Source organism: Ranitomeya imitator, chromosome 1 (genome assembly GCF_032444005.1).
Source record: "Ranitomeya imitator isolate aRanImi1 chromosome 1, aRanImi1.pri, whole genome shotgun sequence".
In the NCBI taxonomy this organism is placed as follows: Eukaryota; Metazoa; Chordata; class Amphibia; order Anura; family Dendrobatidae; genus Ranitomeya; species Ranitomeya imitator.
In genome coordinates, this window is record NC_091282.1 from 1215201765 (window position 1) to 1215220274 (window position 18510).

The following is an 18510-nucleotide window of genomic DNA, read 5'->3' on the forward strand; positions in this document are numbered from 1 at the left end:
CTTCCAGCTTCTTTTGCAATCCATAATGTGTTCCATAGGTCGTTGTTGCAGAGATACGTGGCGCCTATGGTTCCCTCCGTTGATCCTCCTGCTCCGGTGTTGGTCGAGGGGGAGTTGGAGTATGTGGTGGAGAAGATTTTAGATTCTCGTATTTCGAGAAGGAAACTCCAGTACCTGGTCAAGTGCAAGGGTTATGGTCAGGAAGATAATTCCTGGGTTGTTGCCTCTGATGTTCATGCTGCTGATCTGGTTCGTGCCTTTCATTTGGCTCGTCCTGATCGGCCTGGTGGTTCTGGTGAGGGTTCGGTGACCCCTCCTCAAGGGGAAGGGTACTGTTGTGAATTCTGTTTTAGAACTCCCTCCTGTGGTCATGAATGGTACTTCGGCGAGTTCTGTCCATGGACTCCCTCTGGTGGCTGTGAGTGGAGCTGCTGGTTCTGAGATTCCTTCCACAGGTGACCTGGTTTATTCTTAGGCTGCTGCTCTATTTAACTCCACCTAGATCGTTACTCCATGCCACCTGTCAATGTTCCAGTACTGATTCAGTTCGCTCTTGGATCTTTCTGGTGACCGTCTTTGCCAGCAGAAGCTAAGTCCCTGCTTGTTTATTTTGTTGTTCTTGTTTTCTTGTCCAGCTTGCTAATATGATTCTGTCTGGCTAGCTGGAAGCTCTGGGAGGCAGAGTGGCACCTCCGCACCGTTAGTCGGTGCGGGGGTCTTTTTGCACACTCTGCGTGGTCTTTTGTAGTTTTTTGTGCTGACCGCAAAGTTACCTTTTCTAACCTCTGTCTGTTTAGGTAGTCTGGCCTCCCTTTGCTGAAACCTCTTTCATTCCTGTGTTTGTGTATTTCATCTTAACTCACAGTCATTATTTGTGGGGGGCTCCCTTTTCCTTTGGGGAATTTCTCTGAGGCAAGGTAGGCTTTACTTTCTATCTCTAGGGGTAGCTAGCTCTTAGGCTGTGCCGAGGCATCTAGGCCTGTTAGGTATGCTCCACGGCTATTTCTAGTGTGTGTGATAGGATTAGGGATTGCGGTCAGCAGAGTTCCCACTTCCCAGAGCTTGTCCTGTGAGTTTAAACATCAGGTCTTTCCTGGTGCTCCTAACCACCAGGTCCATAACAGTCCAGCCACCGTGACAACCTCAGAACTGAGACAGAAAGGACCGGTACCAAATAACCTGTGGCCCTGCGCACCATCACCCTTTATTGGACGCCCCTTAGCAGGGTCACGGACCGGGTCCAGCCACCGTGACAATCCCAGAACTGAGACAGAAAGGACCAGTACCAAATAACCTGTGGCCCTGTGTCTGGGGGCGATCCACCTAAATTACCTTCCTCTTCGGATTTGGTTCCGTTGTTTTTTCAGCATGTGGTCCGTTTGCATGGTATTCCGGAGAATATTGTGTCCGACAGAGATTCCCAGTTTGTTTCTAGGTTTTGGCGGGCCTTTTGTGCTAGGCTGGGCATTGATTTGTCTTTTTCTTCTGCGTTTCATCCTCAGACAAATGGTCAGACCGAGCGAACTAATCAGACTTTGGAGACTTATTTGAGATGCTTTGTGTCTGCTGATCAGGATGATTGGGTGGCTTTCTTGCCATTGGCCGAGTTTGCCCTTAATAATCGGGCTAGTTCGGCTACTTTGGTTTCGCCTTTCTTTTGTAATTTTGGTTTTCATCCTCGTTTTTCTTCTGGGCAGGTTGAGCCTTCTGACTGTCCTGGTGTGGATTCTGTGGTTGACAGGTTGCAGCAGATTTGGGCTCATGTGGTGGACAATTTGGTGTTGTCTCAGGAGGAGGCTCAACGTTTTGCTAACCGTCGTCGGTGTGTTGTTTCCCGGCTTCGGGTTGGGGATCTGGTCTGGTTGTCTTCCCGTCATGTTCCTATGAAGGTTTCTTCTCCTAAGTTTAAGTCTCGGTTTATTGGTCCTTATAGGATTTCTGAGATTATTAATCCGGTGTCTTTTCGACTGGCGTTTCCGGCCTCTTTTGCTATCCATAATGTCTTCCTTAGATCTTTATTGCGGAAATATGTGGAGCCCGTTGTTCCCTCTGTTGATCCTCCGGCCCCTGTGTTGGTTGATGGGGAATTTTTCGAGGGGGAAGCTTCAGTGCCTTGTCAAATGGAAGGGTTATGGCCAAGAGGATAATTCTTGGGTTTTTGCCTCTGATGTCCATGCCGCTGATTTGGTTCGTGCCTTTCATCTGGCTCATCCTGATCGGCCTGGGGTCTCTGGTGAGGGTTCGGTGACCCCTCCTCAAGGGGGGGTACTGTTGTGAATTCTGCTTTTGGGCTCCCTCCGGTGGTTGTAGGTCGTAATGCAGTTGTCCCTGGGTGGCAGTCTTGGACAGGTGTTTCTGCTGATTGCAATTCTGACTGGGGTATTTAGGTTTGCAGGACTCATTAGTCCTTGCCAGTTGTCAATGTTTCTTGGGAAGTGTTGGATCCCTTTCTGGCTTCTCCTGCTTAGCTGCCAATTCAGCAAAGATAAGTGTCTGTTTCATTTTCTATGGCACACAAGCTGTGTGCTTGTTTTTTGATTGTATTCCTGCTCTGTGTGTAGGAGTCTTTGGAGTTGCAGATATACGTTCCACGTTTTTAGTTAGATGGAGGAATTTTTTGTATAATCTGCTGTGGATATTTTTGGAAGGGTTTTAATACTGACCACACAGAACTCTGTCCTATCCTTTCCTATTTTAGCTAGCGTGGCTTCTTGTGCTAAATCCTGTTTCCTGCCTGTGTTTGTCTTTCCTCTCCTACTCACAGCCAATATTTGTGGGGGGCTGCCTATCCTTTGGCGTTCTGCTCTGAGGCAAGGTAGTATTCCTATTTCCATCTATAGGGGTATTTAGTCCTCCGGCTGTGACGAGGTGTCTAGGATTTGTTAGGTACACCCCACGGCTACTTCTAGTTGCGGGGTTAAGATCAGGATTTGCGGTCAGTATAGTTACCACCTACTCCAGAGAAAGTTTTCATGCTGCTCCAAGGTCACCAGATCATAACAGGAGGGGTCGAGTAGCTTTTGTCGAGCCTGGAATTCATGGCCCGGGCAATAAAACCCCCTTCTACCATAAATTCCGAAGCATACAGAGAAACAAAGAGAGCCAGAGAGAGAAGGGGGAGGGGGGTTAGCCCACAGCATGGGCTGAAGAGCAACTAAACTTATAAGATATTTCATACAATATCGTGACACCTCCCCCTTTTGGTGTGCGCTACGGAGGCAGAACCCCTCAGTATGCCTCCATGCGCACCTCAGTAGGTTCACCCTGGCGGGACAGTCCATCCGCATTTCCATGCTCCCTGCCCGATTTGTGTTCAATGGTGAAGTCAAACTGCTGAAGGGCAAGGCTCCAGCATAGCAACCTGCCGTTGGTTCCACACATGGCGTGTAGCCAGCGCAGAGGGTTGTGGTCAGTCACCACGGTGAAGGTGCGACCGTACAAGTAGGGCTGCAAGCCTGCGGGGCCCAGACTATGGCCAGGCACTCCTTCTCGATGGTGGAGTAGGCCACTTCACTCGGCAAAAGTTTCCAAGGCCAAACTCGCTGACGTGGGTCTGCACCAAGAACGGTCGACTGCTGTCGACTGCTTTCAACACATGGGTGTTGCACAGTGCTGTTTTCAACGCCTGGAAGGCCCCCTCACAGCCATCGGTCCACTTGACGATGTGGGGTAGCTTCTTCCTGGTGAGGTCCATCAAGGGTTTTGCCAGGCTACTATAGTGCTGTACGAAGCGCCTATAGTACCCTGCAGTGCCCAGGAAGGACATCACCTGTTAATTGGTCCTGGGAGTGGGCCAGTTCACGATCATGCCCACTTTCTCAGGCTCTGGCTTTAGGGTGCCTCCGCCTACCTGGTGCCCCAGGTAGTGGACCTCACTCATGCCCATCTGGCACTTTCCCGGCTTGATAGTCAGTCCTGCTTGGTGAATTCGCCTGAGCACCTCCTCGAGATGCTGCAGGTGTTCCTCCCAGGAGGGACTGAAGATGGCAATGTCATCCAAGTACGCCACTGCGTACTTCTCCAGTCCCTGAAGCAGGAGGTTGACCATCCGCTGGAACGTGGCAGGGGCATTCTTCATGCCGAAGGGCATGACCGTGGACTCGTACAGTCCATAGGGTGTGATAAAGGCGAACATCTCCTGCGCCTCAGGGCTCAGGGGAATCTGCCAGTATCCTCGACTCAGATCCATTATTGTCAGGTATTTTGCGCCAGCTAACCTCTCAAGCAGCTCCTCGATGTGTGGCATTGGGTGCGCGTCAGAGGCTGTGATGGCGTGGAGCCCCCTGTAGTCCACGCAGAACCGGGTGGACCGGTCTTTCTTTGGCACGAGAACTACAGGTGAGGCCCACGCACTCTTTGACCGTCGCATCACCCCCAGCTGTAACATCTCATCGATCTCCAGGTGCATAATCTGCTGCACCTGGTCAGAGATTCGATAGGGCGTTCGCCGTAGTGGGGTGTGATTCCCGGTGTCCATCTCGTGGACTGCTAACTCAGTCCTCCCAGGTCAGTTGGAGAACACGACCCGGAAGGGTTCCAGTGTGGTTTGCAACTGCAACCGCTGGGGTTCAGTTAACGAGGCGCTTACATCCACGTCCTCAATGAACCCACCGGCATTGGCTTGGGCCAGCATGTCCAGGAGGGTGTCTTCCTCCCCGTCTTCAGGCAAGCTGCAGACAGGTAGGACGAAAGGTTCACGTTCATGATGAGCCTTCATCATGTTGACATGAAAGGCCTTTCGCCTACCCCGAGCGTGGTCAAGCGTGACCACGTAGGTGACCGGGTTGAGCTGTTGATGGACGACGTACGGGTCCTCCCAGGCTGCCTGAAGCTTATCCTTTGGTACGGGGACCAGCACCCACAGCTTTTGACCCACGTGGTAGGTCCGCTCCCAAGCGTTCTGGTCGTACCAGTGCTTCTGGTCAGCCTGAGCCTGCGTCATGTTGTCATGCACCAACTGCGTCAAGGTCTGCATCTTGTCACGGAAGCGCATGACATACTCCACTATGGACACTTCAGAAGGGTTCGGCTCCTCTTCCCAGGATTCTCTTGCCAACCCAAGGGGTCCCCGGACTCGCCTGCCGTAAAGGAGCTCGAAGGGGGAGAACCCCCTCGAGGCCTGCAGAACCTCTCGGTAAGCGAATTGCAGGTGTGGGAGGTACTGCTCCCAGTCGCGCCCTTGTGTCTCAACCAGCTTGCGTAGCATCTGTTTGAGGGTACCATTGAAGCGTTCACACAAGCCATTGGTCTGTGGGTGACACACACTCGATACCAGGTGCTTCACCTGCATTCTCTTACAGAGCGCCTCCATTAGGCGAGACATAAATTGGGTCCCTTGATCAGTAAGCATTTCCCTGGGAAATCCTACAAGTGAAAAGATGGCCAACAGGGCATCCGCCACCTTATCTGCCCTATTTGATGACAGAGCTACTGCCTCTGGGTAACGGGTAGCGTAGTCTACCACAGTAAGGATGTATTGCTTTTCAGAGCTGCTGGGGATGGCCAGCGGGCCCACAATGTCCACCACGATCCTCTGGAAAGGCTCCTCTATCACTGGCAAAAGGACCAGGGGAGCCTTAAGAGCAGGCCCTGCCTTCCCCACTCTTTGACAGGTGATACAGGAGCGGCAGTAGTTTGACACATCTGTCCCCATCTTAGGCCAATAGAAGTGTTTCAGACAGTCGGGCCTTAGTTTTGCTGATCCCCAAGTGTCCAGCTAGTGGGATCTCATGGGCAATCCGCAACAACTCACCCCAGAATTGCTGTGGGACGACCAGCTGTCTTTCCCTCAACCAGTCCTTTTGTGATTCTCCGGGTACTGTCTCCCGGTACAACCTTCCTCGTTCCCAGAACACCCTCTCCTTATCAGTCACGGAGGTGGGCGTCTTGGCAAGTTGTCTTAAACTCTCTAGGCTCGCATCTGTGTGCAGAGCGGCCTGAAACTTTTGGCTAGGGGAAGCCAGAAGCGTTATCAGGGTCCCTTCCCCACGGGAACCCTCTTGGACCTGCTCTGGGTCCACCTCTGGTTCAGTCACAGTAATGACTGAGGAGGGTCCGGGAGGCAGACAGTTATCTGCGTTTCGGGCACTCTGACTGCGGGTGACAGCAGCTATGTAGGCTGTCTCCCCGAGGGTTTCTACAGACCCATCAGCCGGCTCTGCTATGGGCTCTACCTCCCCATCCACCCCCAACACTCCAGGGGCAGTGCTACTTATGGGCCAGTTACCTTCCTCGGTGGCACTGGTCAATTTCATGGCGTCACCTTCCTCACGGTTCCCATGCATCTCCCATTTCCTGTAGCACCGACACTTGCCCCTGTTAGGGGTTCCTCAGCCGTCTCACTCCGCAGAGCGACGTGGCTGAGCACGCCTGTACCTATGGACACATTAACCTTTGCAGAAAAATTATTATCAGGTTCGGTTGGCACAGGTACAACATTTTCACCATCAATCCTAGGGAAAAAATGGTTATCAGATGCATCATTACAAGATAAAGCATGGTCAGGTAACACATGCGATTTCCCATCATCATCATCATCATCATCAGGGTTAACGTTACCCTCATTAGTAGATTGGGGAGGGGTGTCAGGAACGTAGTATGCAACCATCCTCCCCAAATCAGTCCCCAACAAAACATTAGTGGGTAAATTATCAGACAGCCCCACTTCCTTCACCCCGCTCCCGGCACCCCAATCAATATAAACCTGGGCCATTGGTAAGGGACAGCTGATTCCCCCAATCCCAGTGACAGTTAGGGTTTTCCCCGGAATGATTTCTTCAGGTGCCGCCAGTTCGGGTCGGATGAGGGTTCGTTCAGCCCCGATGTCCTTGAGGCCTGCAGCAACATGGCCTCCCACAGTGACGTGCTGTACGTTGTCACACACACCGTCCCAGGCACACCACCCACCAAAAAAACTGCTGCATTAGGCCCTGGGGCCTTGGCTGGGGAGTTCTTTGGCTTGTCTGGACAGTAGTGACTGATATGATCAGGCCGGTTGCAGACGTAACACTGGCAAGGTTCGATGGTAGGTCTGATGCTGTTGGCTATGGGGACAGGACCTCTGGTGTGTTGGCTGGCAGTGGTACTGGGGTTGGTTGCAGGCTTACCCCCTCTCCAGCTGGTGGTGACTGGCTTCCGCACTTCCGATCTACGGTTGGCCTCATAGGCATCGGCAATCTGCGCTGCTTTCGTCACGTCTTTGGGTTCTCTGTCCATCACGAACTGTCGCACCTCAGCTGGGCAAAGATGTAAGAACTGGTCTTTGATCATAAGGTCTTCCAGCTGCTCAAAGGTGGTCACTGACAGTCCTTGCATCCACTGGTGAAAGTGGGTCCTGAATCCATGCACCACATCACCGTAGCTGTCGCGTGGGCCACGTTGGAGGTTCCGGAACTTTCTACGGTAAACCTCGGGTGTAAGCTGGTACTTGGCTATCAGAGCCTGCTTGATGGCCTCATAGTCGCCATCTTGTTCTTGAGGGAGGGCAGCAAATGCCGCCTCCAGAGCTTTGCCTCTCAGCCCTGGTGTCAGGTATCGGGCCCATTCATCTGTAGGCAGCCGGTACTGTCTGCAGGCTTTCTCAAATGCCCGCAGAAAAGTGTCCAAGTCCCCGTCCTTTTCCATAACAGGAAAGTGGTCGGGCCGGGGCTTCGGTATCTGAGTGCTGCTGGGCTCACGGCTCTGGGCGGTTTAAGGCATCCCCCCCTGCCGGAGCATCTCCCATTCATGTTCTCGCTGGGCTTGGTGCTCGGCTCTCTCAGCCTCCCGCTCGGCTCTCTCATGGTATTGCTCGATCAGCTGCAGACGTCCAACACGGTCATCAGTGGGGAGTAGTTCCAAGACCGCCAGCAGGTGGGAGTCCAATTCACCCTGATTGCTAATAGGGCCTGTATTCAGTGGTTGGACCTCTGCTGCAGCACCATGTTCACGTGTGCTGGCTTCTGCAGCCTCTGGGCTCTGTGGCCTGGCTTGGTCTGCTTCAAATTGCACCAGTTCAGCGACCATTTGAGCCTTGGTCTTGCCCTGGTAGTTCAGGCCATGGTACGTGCATATGCCAGCAAGAGCGTCCTTCTTCTGCTGGGCGTACCAGGCTTCTCCTTTCGCAGCCATGGTTGCCAAATAAAAGATAGGATAGGAAAACGAAGAGAAAGGGAGGGGATAATTACCAGTACACAATTGTCTCAGAACTAATAAACACTGAGTTCGTTCTCCAAACTTATTTGCGCAGAGTCCTCGCAAGAACTTTCTGCAAGTTTTTTGTGAGAGGAATGATTGCTTAAACCAAATCACTAATGCTCTAATATCCCACCGCCTTGCCACCAAATGTCACGAATCCCACCGCTGCCACCAATTTGTCACGATTCACACCGTGACCGTTACCCCTACGTCACGGTTTGGGGTGACTTTAGGCCAACAGACGGGTATCACATGTGCAGAGGGCTTATCTTAGTTATCCCTCCACTGCTACAATGTGATTAAAAAAAAACACACACAAGGCTATTGACCTCTTAGTTTACAGCAGGGGCTTATTTTAGGTATCCCACTGCTCCTCAATATACCACGAACTGCAGGGATTTATGTATATCACGCTTAGAGTTCCACTTGAAACTTGCAGCACTCTGGCGCCCCTCTTATTGTCAGGTCAGATTAGGTACTGCACCTAGGGTAATTAGTCACCAGAAAGGCTGCCTGCTATGTACTGGCTATTGGGCACGCAGCAGAGACGCGATAAACTACTCTCACTCAGGCAGGGACAATAATTATCAATGCCGCAATCGCTACAACAACACCCAAAGGTACAGTGCATGGTATGCTGCCACCAGGTTCGATTAAACGGGTCCGAAGCTAACCCAACACAGTAGCGTAATTCCCTTCGGGAGACGGTACGTTTTAGAGCATGAAGAACGAACTAGTACTTTAAATATTTTACTCCGAAAAAGGGCAGTGTTTACATAAAACTATTACAAGGATGTTACAAAAGAGACAATTGCAAATATGTACATGGTAATTATAAAAAAAACAGGGATTACATGAGAAATCAACACTTACATGTGTTCAGATCATTTGAGGCAACCAGGCTAGTGTAGTTTCCATCTGTCCTAATGCATCAGTAGGTCTGGGTAGGAACAGGCTCACACAGACTCCAGCAGACAGACCCTCTGGGCTGGGTAAGTGGAGTCACTTAAATAACCATAGCCTGTGACATCACCAAAAGGGTTGAGTTAAGATCGCCCTCCTCTTTCTTCAGTCTTAGTAAATTCAACCTAAATTTGTCTAATGCCTATAACTCCGCTACAAAACATGTCATAGTCATAACAAACCCAGCATTCATCTCGTATTAACATTGGCATTCTAATGAGATCAAATATGTCCTATTTGTGATGCATAATTACCGAGAAATCCCTACTTTTTACCTGATGGCGTTAGAAGCTCATGTTTACTGTGATGGATAGATGCTCCGATGGACTTTAGCAATATCTATTTAATATTCTCTTAGCCCCAGTCGTTGGCCCAATATCTTACAATAATGGAGCAAAGGACTTCCATGGATTTTGGAGCCATTTTTACCAGTTCCAGCTAGTGCAGTTGGGAGGGGTCGAGTAACTTTCGTGGAGCCTGGAATTTATGGCCCGGGCAATAAAACCCCCTTCTACTATACTGTACATTCCGAAACACACAGAGAAACAAAGAGAGCCAGAGAGAGGGGGGGGGGGGGGGGAGTTAGCATGGGCTGAAGAGCAACTAAACTTATATGATATTTCATACAATATCGTGACAACGGCTCACACATAGCTCTCACATGGCTCACACATGGCTCTCACACAGCTCACACATGGCTCTCACACAGCTCACACATGGCTTTCACACAGCTAATAGATTCACGTTAATTACGGTAATTACTTTCACACAGCTCACACATGGCTCTCACACATGGCTCTCATACAGTAATCACACAGCTCACACGTGGCTCGCACATGGCTCTCACAGTTCACACATGGCTCTCACAGCTCACACGTGGCTCTCACACAGCTTACACAAGGCTCTCACACAGCTCACATCTGGCTCTCACACGGCTCGCACATGGCTCTCACACATGGCTCTCACACATCTCACACATGGCTCTCACACAGCTCACATCTGGCTCTCACACGGCTCGCACATGGCTCACATATGGCTCTTACATGGCTCTCAGATGGCTCTCAGATGGCTCACACATGGCAAACATGTGGCTCTCACACGTGGCTCTCACACACGGCTCTCACACCTATCAGATATGGCTCTCACACGGCTCCTACATGGCTCTCACAGCTCACACATGGCTCTCACATCTCACACACGGCTCACACATGGCTATCACACGGCTCGCACATGGCTCTCACACAGCACACACATGGCTCACACATGGCTCTTACACACGGCTCAGATATGGTTCTCACACGGCTAACATATGGCTCTAACACGGCTCAGATATGGCTCTCACACAGCTCACACATGGCTCTCACACAGCTCACACATGGCTCTCACACGGCTCAGATCTGGCTCTCACATGGCTCACACATGGCTCACATATGGCTCTCACACCGATCGCACAAGGCTCTCAGACGGCTCACACATGGCTCTCACACACAGCTCTCACATGGCTCACTCGTGGCTCACTTATGGCTCAGATATGGCTCACACAGCTCAGATATGGCTCTCACACAGCTCACACATGGCTCTCACATGGCTCGCACATGGCTCTCACACGGCTCGCACATGAATCTAACATGGCTCACACATGGCTCTCACACGGCTCGTACATTGATCTCACACAGCTTTCACATGGCTCTCACACAGATCACTCATGGCTCTCACACGGCTCGCACATGGCTCTCACAGTTCACACATGGCTCTCATACAGCTCACACATGGCTCTCACATGGCTCACAAACGGCTCTCACACAGCTCACACGTGGCTCGCACATGGCTCTCACAGTTCACAAATGGCTCTCACACAGCTCACACGTGGCTCTCACATGGCTCTCTCACAGTTCACACATGGCTCACACACAGATCACACATGACTCTCACACAGCTCACACATGACTCTCACACAGCTCGCACATGGCTCTCACATAGATCTCTCATGGCTCTCACACGGCTCGCACAGCTCACTAGTGGCTCTCACTTGGCTTGCACATGGCTCTCACACAGCTCACACATGACTATCAGACAGATCAATCATGGCTCTCACACAGCTCGCACATGGCTCTCACATAGATCACTCATGTCTGTCACACGGCTCGCACATGGCTCTCACATAGATCATGCATGGCTCTTACATGGCTCAGTTCTGGCTCTCACACGGCTCTCACACTGCTCACACATGGCTCTCACGTGGTTCACATATGGCTCTCACACCGCTCACACAAGGCTCACATATGGCTCTCACACGGCTCAGATATGTCTCTCAAACGGCTGGCACATGGCTCTCACATTGCTCACACATGGCTATCACATGGCTCGCACATGGCTATCACACGGCTCTCACACGGCTCAAACATGGCTCACACGTGGCTCTTACACACGGCTCAGATATGGCTCTCACATGGCTCGCGCATGGCTCTCACACGGTTCACACATGGCTCTCACACGGCTTGCACATGACTCACATATGGCTCTCACATGGCTCACACACATCTCACACATGGCTCTCACACGGCTCAGATCTGGCTCTCACACGGCTCGCACATGGCTCTCACATGTCTCGCACATGGCTCACACATGGCTCTCACAGCTCTCTAGTGGCTCTCACATGGCTTGCACATGGCTGTCACACAGCTCACACATGACTCTCACACAGATCAATCATGTCTGTCACACGGCTCGCACACGGCTCTCACACAGCTCACATATGGCTCTGACATGGCTCTCAAACAGCTCACACATGGCGCTCACACACGGCTCTCACACATCTCATACATGGCTCTCACATGGCTCAGATCTAGCTCTCACACGGCTCATATAGTATACAAAGAAGGGTGCACTCTAGCTGTAAAGAAAGTCTGAGGTGTGCAGAGCCAAGTCCAATGAAGTAGATAAACTAAACAAGAGAAAAGAATGGACTACAAAAAGGCCCGCACAACCAAATATCAAAATATATATAACACAATAATGTTTATTCAAACACCACAACAACAAACATGATAAAAACATTTAAAAAAGCTCTCACACGGCTCACACATGACTCTCATACGGCTCAAACATGGCTCTCACACGGCTCACACAAGGCTCTCAGACGGCTCACACAAGGCTCTCAGACGGCTCACACATGGCTCTCACATAGATCTCTCATGGCTCTCACATGGCTCACACAGCTCTCTAGTGGCTCTCACATGGCTTGCACATGGCTCTCACACAGCTCACATATGACTCTCACACAGATCAATCATGGCTCTCACACGGCTCGCACATGTCTCGCACATGGCTCACACATGGCTCTCACATAGATCTCATGGCTCTCACATGGCTCACACAGCTCTCTAGTGGCTCTCACATGGCTTGCACATGGCTCTCACACAGCTCACACATGACTATCAGACAGATCAATCATGGCTCTCACACAGCTCGCACATGGCTCTCACATAGATCACTCATGTCTGTCACACGGCTCGCACATGGCTCTCACATAGATCATGCATGGCTCTCACACAGCTCACATATGGCTCTGACATGGCTCTCAAACAGCTCACACATGGCGCTCGCACATCTCATACATGGCTCTCACATGGCTCAGATCTAGCTCTCACACGGCTCACACATGACTCTCATACGGCTCAAACATGGCTCTCACACGGCTCACATATGGCTCTCACACCGCTCACACAAGGCTCTCAGACGGCTCACACATGGCTCTCACATAGATCTCTCATGGCTCTCACATGGCTCACACAGCTCTCTAGTGGCTCTCACATGGCTTGCACATGGCTCTCACACAGCTCACATATGACTCTCACACAGATCAATCATGGCTCTCACACGGCTCGCACATGTCTCGCACATGGCTCACACATGGCTCTCACATAGATCTCATGGCTCTCACATGGCTCACACATGGCTCACACAGCTCTCTAGTGGCTCTCACATGGCTTGCACATGGCTCTCACACAGCTCACACATGACTATCAGACAGATCAATCATGGCTCTCACACAGCTCGCACATGGCTCTCACATAGATCACTCATGTCTGTCACACGGCTCGCACATGGCTCTCACATAGATCATGCATGGCTCTCACACAGCTCACATATGGCTCTGACATGGCTCTCAAACAGCTCACACATGGCGCTCGCACATCTCATACATGGCTCTCACATGGCTCAGATCTAGCTCTCACACGGCTCACACATGACTCTCATACGGCTCAAACATGGCTCTCACACGGCTCACATATGGTTCTCACACCGCCCACACAAGGCTCTCAGACGGCTCACACATAGCTCTCACACGGCTCGCACATGGCTCTCATGCGGCTCACACATGGATCTCACATGGTTCACATGTGGCTCTCACACGGCTCAGATATGGCTCTCGCATTGCTCACACATGACTATCACATGGCTCGCACATGGCTCTCACGCGGCTCTCACATGGCTCACACACGGCTCTCACATGGCTCACACGTGGCTCTTACACACAGCTCAGATATGGCTCTCACATGGCTCGCGCATGGCTCTTCCACGGCTCACACATGGCTCTAACACGGCTCAGATATTGCTCTCACACAGCTCACAAATGGCTCTCACATGGCTCTCACACGGCTCGCACATGGCTTTCACACGGCTCTCACACATCTCACACATGGATCTCACACAGCTCTCACACAGCTCACACATGGCTTTAACACAGCGCACACATGGCTCTCACATCTCTCACACATGGCTCTCACACAGCTCAGACATGGCTTTAACACAGCTCACACACAGCTCACACATGGCTCACACACAGCTCATGCGTGGCTCGCACATGGCTCTCACAGTTCACACACACCTCACACATGGCTCTCACAGCTCACACACACCTCACACACGGCTCTCACACAGCTCATGCGTGGCTCGCACATGGCTCTCACAGTTCACACATGGCCCACACATGGCTCTCACACAGATCACTCATGGCTCTCAGATAGATCACTCAAGGCTCTCACACGGCTCGCACATGGCTCACACATGGCTCTCACACAGTTCGCACACGGATCTCAAATAGATCACTCATGGCTCTCACACGACTCGCACATGGCTCTCACACAGCTCACTAGTGTCTCTCACATGGCTTGCACATGGCTCTCACACATGACTCTCACACAGACCAATCATGTCTCTCACACGGCCTGCACATGGCTCTCGCATAGATCATGCATGGTTCTCACACGTCTCACACATGGATCTCACACGGCTCGCACATGGCTCTAACACATCTCACACATGGCTCACACATGGTTCTCACACGGCTCGCACATGGCTCTCACACGGCTCTCATACAGCTCACACATGACTCTCACATGGCTCTCATACAGCTCACACACGGCTCTCACACAGCTCACGCGAGGCTCGCACTTGGCTCTCACAGTTCACACATGGCTCTCACATCGCTCACACATGGCTCTCACATGGCTCGCACATGGACCTCACATGGCTCGCACATGGCTCTCACAGCTCACACACTGCTTTAACATGGCTCTCACACAGATCACACATGGCTCTCACACAGATCACACATGGCTATCACACAGCTCGCATATGGCTCTCACATAGATCACTCATGGCTCTCACACGGCTCGCACATGGCTCTCACACGGCTCTCACATGGCTCTCACACAGCTCACACACGGCTCTCACATGGTTCACACATGGCTCTCACACAGCTCACACACGGCTTTCACACAGCTCACACATGGCTCTCACACGGCTCTCACATGGCTCTCACACAGCTCACACACGGCTTTCACACAGCTCACACATGGCTCTCACACGGCTCTCACACAGCTCGCATATGGCTCTCACATAGATCACTCACGTCTCTCACACAGCTCACACATGGATCTCACATGGCTCGCACATGGCTCTCACACAGCTCACGCGAGGCTCGCACTTGGCTCTCACAGTTCACACATGGCTCTCACATCGCTCGCACATGGCTCTCACAGCTCGCACATGGCTCACAGCTCACACATGGCTCACACACTGCTTTCACATGGCTCTCACACAGATCACACATGGCTCTCACATAGATCACTCATGGCTCTCACACAGCTCACACATGGCTCTCACAGTTCACACATGGCTCTCACATGGCTCGCACATGGACCTCACACGGCTCGCACATGGCTCTCACAGCTCACACATGGCTCTCACACGGCTCTCACACAGCTCACACATGACTTTAATACAGCTCACACATGGCTCTCACACGGCTCTCACACAGCTCAGTCACGGCTTTCACACAGCTCATGCGTGGCTCGCACATGGCTCTCACATGGCTCACACATGGCTCTCACACGGCTCTCACACAGCTCACACACGGCTCTCGCGAGGCTCGCACTTGACTCTCATAGTTCACACATGGCTCTCACATGGATCTCACATGGCTCACACATGGACCTCACATGGCTCTCACAGCTCACACATGGCTCTCACACAGACCAATCATGTCTCTCACACGGCCCGCACATGGCTCTCGCATAGATCATGCATGGTTCTCACACGTCTCACACATGGATCTCACACGGCTCACACATGGATCTCACACGGCTCGCACATGGCTCTAACACATCTCACACATGGCTCCCACACGGCTCACACATGGATCTCACACGGCTCTCACACAGCTCACACACGGCTCTCACAGCTCACACATGACTCACACAGATCAATCTTGGCTCTCACATAGATCACTCATGGCTCTCACACATCTCACACATGGATCTCACACGGCTCACACATGGCTCTCACATGGCTCTCACAGTTTGCACATGGCTCACACACTGCTTTCACATGGCTCTCATACAGATCACACATGGCTCTCACACAGGATAACACATGGCTCTCACAGTTCACACATGGCTCTCACAGTTCACACATGGCTCACACATGGCTCTCACATGGACCTCACACGGCTCGCACATGGCTCTCACACGGCTCTCACACAGCTCACACATGGCTTTAACACAGCTCACACATGGCTCTCACACAGCTCACACATGGCTCTCACACAGATCACTCATGGCTCTCACACAGCTCACACATGGCTCTCACAGCTCACACATGGCTCTCACACAGATCACTCATGGCTCTCAGATAGATCACTCAAGGCTCTCACACGGCTCACACATGGCTCTCACAGCTCACACATGGCTCTCACACAGATCACTCATGGCTCTCAGATAGATCACTCAAGGCTCTCACACGGCTCACACATGGCTCTCACAGCTCACACATGGCTCTCACACAGATCACTCATGGCTCTCACACAGCTCACTAGTGGCTCTCACATGGCTTGCACATGGCTCTCACACAGCTCACACATGGCTCTCACACAGACCAATCATGTCTCTCACACGGCCCGCACATGGCTCTCGCATAGATCATGCATGGCTCTCACACGGCTCACACATGGCTCTCACACATCTCACACATGGCTCTCACATGAATCTCACTCGGCTCACACATGGCTCTCATACAGCTCACACACGGCTCTCACACAGCTCCCATAAGGCTCACACATGAATCTCACACGGCTCACACATGGCTCTCACACAGCTCACACATGGCTCTCACACAGCTCACACATGGCTCTCATACAGCTCACACATGGCTCTCATACAGCTCACACACGGCTCTCACACAGCTCACGCGAGGCTCGCACTTGGCTTTCACAGTTCACACATGGCTCACACATGGACCTCACATGGCTCGCACATGGCTCTCACACAGCTCACACATGGCTCTCACACAGATCACACATGGCTCTCACACAGATCACACATGGCTCTCACATAGATCACTCATGACTCTCACACGGCTCTCACACATGGCTTTAACACAGCTCACACATGGCTCACACATGGCTCTCACACAGCTCACACATGGCTTTAACACAGCTCACACATGGCTCACACATGACTCTCACACAGATCAATCATGGCTCTCACATAGATCACTCATGTCTCTCACACGGCCCGCACATGGCTCTCACACATCTCACACACGGCTCTCACACAGCTCACGCGAGGCTCGCACATGGCTCTCACATGGCTCACACATGGACCTCACATGACTCTCACAGCTCACACATGGCTCTCAAACAGTTCACACATGGCTCTCACACAGATCACACATGGCTCTCACACAGATCACACATGGCTCTCACACAGATCACACATGGCTCTCACACGGCTCACACATGACTCTCACAGTTCACACATGACTCTCACAGTTCACACATGGCTCACACATGGCTCTCACATGGCTCGCACATGGACCTCACACGGCTCGCACATGGCTCTCACAGCTCTCACATGGCTCTCACACGGCTCACACACGGCTTTCACACAGATCACACATGGCTCTCACACAGCTCACACATGGTTCACACATGGCTCTCACATAGATCACTCATGGCTCTCACACAGCTCACACATGGCTCTCACAGTTCACACATGGCTCTCACACAGATCACACATGGCTCTCACACAGCTCACACATGGCTCTCACAGTTCACACATGGCTCTCACACAGATCACACATGGCTCTGACACAGCTCGCACATGGCTCTCACATAGATAATAATAATAATTTTATTTATATAGCACCAACATATTCCGCAGCGCTTTACAAATTATAGAGGGGACTTGTACAGACAATAGACATTACAGCATAACAGAAATACAGTTCAAAACAGATACCAGGAGGAGTGAGGGCCCTGCTGCTCGCAAGCTACAAACTATGAGGAAAAGGGGAGACACGAGAGGTGGATCACTCATGGCTCTCTAGTGGCTCTCACACAGCTCACACATGGCTCTCACACAGCTCACTAGTGGCTCTCACACAGCTCACTAGTGGCTCTCACACGGCTCACTAGTGGCTCTCACACGGCTCGCACATGGCTCTCACATAGATCACACATGGCTCTCACACAGATCACACATGGCTCTCACACAGATCACACACGGCTCTCTAGTGGCTCTCACACGGCTCGCACATGGCTCTCACATAGATCACACATGGCTCTCACACAGATCACACATGGCTCTCACACGGCTCACTAGTGGCTCTCACACAGCTCGCACATGGCTCTCTCATAGATCACTCATGGCTCTCACATGGCTCGCACATGGCTCTCACATGGATTGCATATGGCTCTCACACAGCTCACACATGGCTCTCACATAGATCACTCATGGCTCTCACACAGATCACACATGGCTCTCACACGGCTCACTAGTGGCTCTCACACAGCTCGCACATGGCTCT